Raw genomic sequence first — 5,476 nt, 5'->3', positions numbered from 1 at the left:
ACTTAGCAGAGAGGAAGTAGCTCTGCTGTGGTAGGTTGAGGGTGCTGGTGTTCTTTGTGACTCGTATCAGTGATACAGGAGGATGGATTCCCCTTTCTGAAATCTGGACCAGCCTTAGCAGCTTCTTCGCTGGATACGATGCAATCAAACTGCTAGATCTTCAAGACTAGATCATGAGAAGCTATGCAGCTCACACTAGGGCCTCTTGGTCCATTTTGTCTGGGACCCTGAGTAGGGACCCTGTAAAAGGTCTAAGGACCCTGAGGTCACCAGGCTGCAGAGGCCAAGTGTAGGTCACCTCCAGCTGTCCTTGCCAAGGTACCAGGCATGAGCCTGAAGTTCTGCAGAGCCTCTACGCCAGCCCAGTCCTTGACTGAGTGCCACCGAATGAGCCCTATTCACATCACCTGGAACAGATGAACCATCTGGCTGAGCCCTGTCTGAATTCTTGACCCACAAAATGGTGAGATACACTCCAAGATGACTGTTTTAAGCTACTAGGTTATGGGATGATTCACTATACAACAGTAGATAACCAGCTTTAACACTGTTCTACTTAAGAGGCACAGTTGACTCAGACCCATACTCTTGTATCCAAAGCCTGCTCACTTAACCACTTGTGGGTAAGACATTGGAAGAAAGCCCACTCTCACTTCCAATTAACCACTAGTGGGTGAGACATGGGGAGAAAGCCCACTCTCACTTCCACTGTGCTGCTGATGCTGGGAGCTCAGAGGCTGCCCCGGGCAGCTGTTTGAGGCTGTGGGGTGGCTGGAGGTCCCCATGCTTCCCTGTGCCCACAGAGAACAGCCAACGGGCTCAACCTTTAGTTGATTCAGCCTCAAACACAGAACTCAGACCCTAGAAATACCAACCATGTCCATAATGAGGTTTTTCTTCACTTACACAGCTGGAAGGAAGTAGCCCATTCCCGGGAGGCCCTGATGCTGCCTGCACACCGTCTCCACGCCTGCCCTTCACATATGGAATGCATTACTCTGCTCACACTCTTGTTTGCTGGAGAGAAACAAGACAGGAATCATGTATCTCAGGTTTTAAACCACAGAAGGATGGGGTCGGGGAAGGAGAAGAGGATGAAAGGGAAAGGATTTTTTAAAAAGGAGTGAAACAATGCCTTTCAATAGGCTAAAGTATGGGTTATGTGTCTTTCCTTGGGAATCTGGCCTGTTGTTTTCTTAAAGACTGAGCTGCCTCAAACGAGCCTGGAGAGTTGCGCAGGAGGTGGGCTGTGTGTGAGTTGAGTGTGTAGTAATCAAGGGAAGGAAAACAGAGAACGTTGCCTCTTACTGCTCCCAGCATTAGACATAGTTCCCTAAGAGAAAGATGTATTGGGGAAAATGGGATATTAATTGGCTCTAAGAGAATCAATGTAGGAACCAAGCCAGGAATGAAGCTTCTGTATTCTAAAGCTCTCTGCTTCCCCTGACAATTGGAGGCTGACATCATGACGCTGGCCCCAGGGCCACCACTGTGTGGCAGCTGCATTGGAGGGGCAGCATCCACGGAGCTTGCTCTCCCTACCTCATTACACATGGAAAATCCACAAAGCAAGGACAGAATGAGTGAGAACATACAGCCAAGGGAGGAATAGACTTTCCAAACTTTACTCTTTGGGGGCAACTTATCCCAGGAGCAGGAAGAGCAGGTTCTGCCCAATTTGTTCTCCTCTCTAGGCTCATCTTGCAAATGAAATTTAGGATGGGTGGTTTGCTAAAGGCAATCCCAGATCCACAGCATTCAATTCCAAGCCAGTGAATGTGGTGGCCCCAAGGCTGGCTCTTTCTTGAAGTGTCCCCCAGCCAAGTCACATCCCTAGTGTCCCCAAAGGGTAGGGAAAATGCAGAGGTCAGTTCAGAATGGATGGTCAAGGAGGGTGTCTCTGTGTGACAGTGGACACACTGGTGTCCCATGAATGGATGGTCAAGGAGGGCTTCTTCATGTTACAGTGGACACTTTGGTGTCCCATGATGCATTGCCTAGGTCCACCGCTGATGTCAGGGGCTGCTCCCACACAAGCTACTGACTGCCCCTCTCAGTCCTGGTCATGTTTTCTGGCTTCAGGGCCTCCTCAGATGTGTGCAGGCTGAGCTGAGAGAGAGAGAGAGAGAGTGTGCCTGTGTGTGTGGGGAGGCACACTGGTAATCCCCTGGGGGCAATCAGCAGTGGTTAGAGTTGACGAATGTGCCCTCCCAGGTTCCTGTCCTTTGTAAAACCAATCTCTCAGGTTATCAGGGTGATTTGATGGGAATGGAAGAACTGTGCTACTCAAAATGAACAGGGAAAGGCCTTTTTCTGAGTGTGTTTCCCTGGTTCTGAGAGACCGGCCCCTGCCCCAGCCCCGGGTGCCCAATCAGGGACCAGCTCAGTAACCCACTCTTGTTGGCTTCCCCACTTTCTCTCTCCCTACTTCTAAAATAATCTCTTAAAAATCAGGCCGGGCGTGGTGGCTCAAGCCTGTAATCCCAGCACTTTGGGAGGCCGAGATGGGTGGATCATGAGGTCAGAAGATCGAGACCATCCTGGCTAACACGGTGAAACCCCGTCTCTACTAAAAAATACAAAAAACTAGCCAGGCGAGGTGGTGGGCGCCTGTAGTCCCAGCTACTTGGGAGGCTGAGGCAGGAGAATGGCGTAAACCCGGGAGGCGGAGCTTGCAGTGAACTGAGATCCGGCCACTGCACTCCAGCCTGGGCGACAGAGCGAGACTTCGTCTCAAAAAAAAAAATAAATAAATAAATGCAAATTTGTTTATTTACTTTTTTCTATTTAGTGGTGAGTACACTTAACAGGAGACTTACACTCTTAAACTTTTCAGTGTACAAGACAGCATTGTTTAGCGTAGACACAACAATACAGCATTGTTTAGTGTAGACATAATGATACAGCATTGTTTAGTGTAGACACAACGATACAGCATTGTTTAGTGTAGATACAATGTTGTGCAACAGATCCTTGATCTTAGTCATGCCATGTAACCAGAACATCGTCCCGCTGAACAGCAGCTCACATTTTCCCTTCCCAAGCCCTTGGAAACCACCATTCTACTTTTTGTCTCTGTGAATTTGGCTTACCTAGGAACCTCCTATAACTGGAATCATGTGGTATTTGTCCTTTGGTGAGTGCCTTCTTTCATGAGTGTCATGTTCTCCAGGTTCATCGATGTTGCTGCGTATGGTAGGACTTCCTTCTTTTTACAGGCTGAATAGTATTCCAGTGTATGAATAGAGTGCACTTCCTTTATTCATCCCTTGAGGGACACTTAGGCTCTTTCCATATGGTGGCTATTGTGGATTTTCCCGCAGTGAACACGGGGCTGCAAATACGTCCTCCCTCAAGCACATAGGGAGCATTCTCCAGGACAAGTCACAGATGACATCACCAAACAAGTCTTAACTAATTGAAGAACACTGAGATCACACCAAGTATTTTTTCCAGTCGCTATGGAACGAAAACAGAAATCAATAGTGAAAGGAATACTGGGAAACTCACAGAGATGTGGAAATTAAACCTCCCACTCTAGAACAGCCAATGAGCCAAAGGACAAATCCAAAGGGGGATCCTGAGACAAATGAAAACCCTACACAACAAAACTTACGGAGAACAGCAAAAGCAATGCTAAGAGGGAGGTTTATAGCGATGCATGCCTACATTAAAAAAGAAGAAACTCTCAAATTAACAACTCAATGTCAGACCTCAAGGAACTAGAAAAGGAAGAATAAATCAAGCCCAAAATTAGCAGAGGGAAGTCACTCCAAGTAGAGCATTTGGGCAGAGGACACACAGGAAGTTTTAGCCACATTTATGTAGAATGAAAATCCAGTTCTCGTTTTCAAACCATACAACTGAAATCAAACTTTTTACCTCCCAGCATCTTCTGAAGCAAGAAAAGCTTCCATTTAAAGGGAAGCAAGGGGCCACTAACCCAGCCAGCATCCCTGCTGCAATCAGAAACCCAAGTATTTTCTGAGTTGTGAACTGTTTTTCTGAGGTCTAAACCAAAGTCAGGACACAGGCCCCCTATGCTGGAAAATTCAATGGCAGCATAGCCACCTCCAGGGGCATGTATTTGCATAGCCTTTTACACAATGGTGCATATTCATTTACATAGATTTTCCTGTTGTGTTCAAAATGCCATTGACTCTGGTATGTAAAATGCAGTAAAATTAATAGTTCAGCATGAGTCAAGTGTATTCACACACATTATCTAAGGCCACTGATAGAGGGGAGCCAGCGGCAGCCCCTGGGTAAAGGACTTGGCTGTCCACCTCTTCTCTGAATCCAAGGGCATGAGCTGGAGAGCTGTGAGTAAATACTCATCTGTGGGCTGGAGGAAGAGCCAGTTGCCTCCAAAGCAGGAAGAAGAGGGTGGAGGGGGAGGCTGGAAACACTGGAGGAATAGTGACACCAGGTGCAAAGAAAACGCCTGGAGGAAAAGCCGTTCCCTTTTTATTTTAAAATGGTATATTTTGGCGGGCATGGTGGCTCACGTCTGTAATCCCAGCACTTTGGGAGGCTGAGGTGGGCAGATCACTTGAGGCCAGGAGTTTGAGACCAGCCTGGCCAACATGGCAAACCCCTATCTCTAATAAAAATACAAAAATTAGCCGCGCATGCTTGTAATCTGAGCTACTCAAGAGGCTGAGGCAGGAGAATCACTTGAACCCAGGAGGCGGAGGCTGCGGTAAGCCAAGATTGTGCTACTGCACTCCAGCCTAGGTGACAGAGGAAGATTCTGTCTTAAAAAAAAAAAAAAAGTACATTTCCTCCAAATAATCGGATCACTTTGCATTCAAATACCTTGATAGGTTGATTTTACAAAGGACAGCGCTTGGAGAAATCCAAAATCTACCAGGAATTTAGAGTCGGACTTTTGTGGTCGTAAGGAAAGCTTGACAGTTGTCAGGAGGATGGGCGAGGCTCCTGATCTTGGTATTTGGGCTCTCCTTTGTATCAACGGGATCTTTTTTCAGCCAGAAAAGAGTGAATGCCGACTCACACTAGCTTATGATTTTTAAAAATATATATATGTTGACTTAGGTAACTCAAAAGCTGAGACAGATGTGGCTGAATTCAGGCATGGCTGGATCCAGGTGCTCAAGAGATTTCTCCTGACCTGTGGGCTTTGTCTCCTTTTCTATTTGCTCACATTAGCTTCCTTTTGAATGAAGCTTTCTCCTTCTAGTAGCAAGAATGCCATCAGTGGCTCTAAGGTATACCTACCTTCTCAGCAATCCCAGCAGCAGGGAGCTGAACATATTTAATTATTTTGGTGAAAAGGCCTCATTGGACTAACCCGGTTACTGTAGCTCTCTCTGACCCTGTCACTATGCCAGGATGACTGGATGCTCTGATTGGCCAGGTCTCAGCCACAGGACCACAACTGGAGGTCGGGGTGGAGTCGGTCAACTCAAATCTCACTGATGAGGGTGAAATCTCCCACTGAAAATTGAGGATC

Source organism: Papio anubis, chromosome 16, assembly GCF_008728515.1.
Source record: "Papio anubis isolate 15944 chromosome 16, Panubis1.0, whole genome shotgun sequence".
In the NCBI taxonomy this organism is placed as follows: Eukaryota; Metazoa; Chordata; class Mammalia; order Primates; family Cercopithecidae; genus Papio; species Papio anubis.
The sequence above is the reverse complement of the archived record's forward strand: the minus strand, read 5'-3'. Positions refer to the sequence as shown.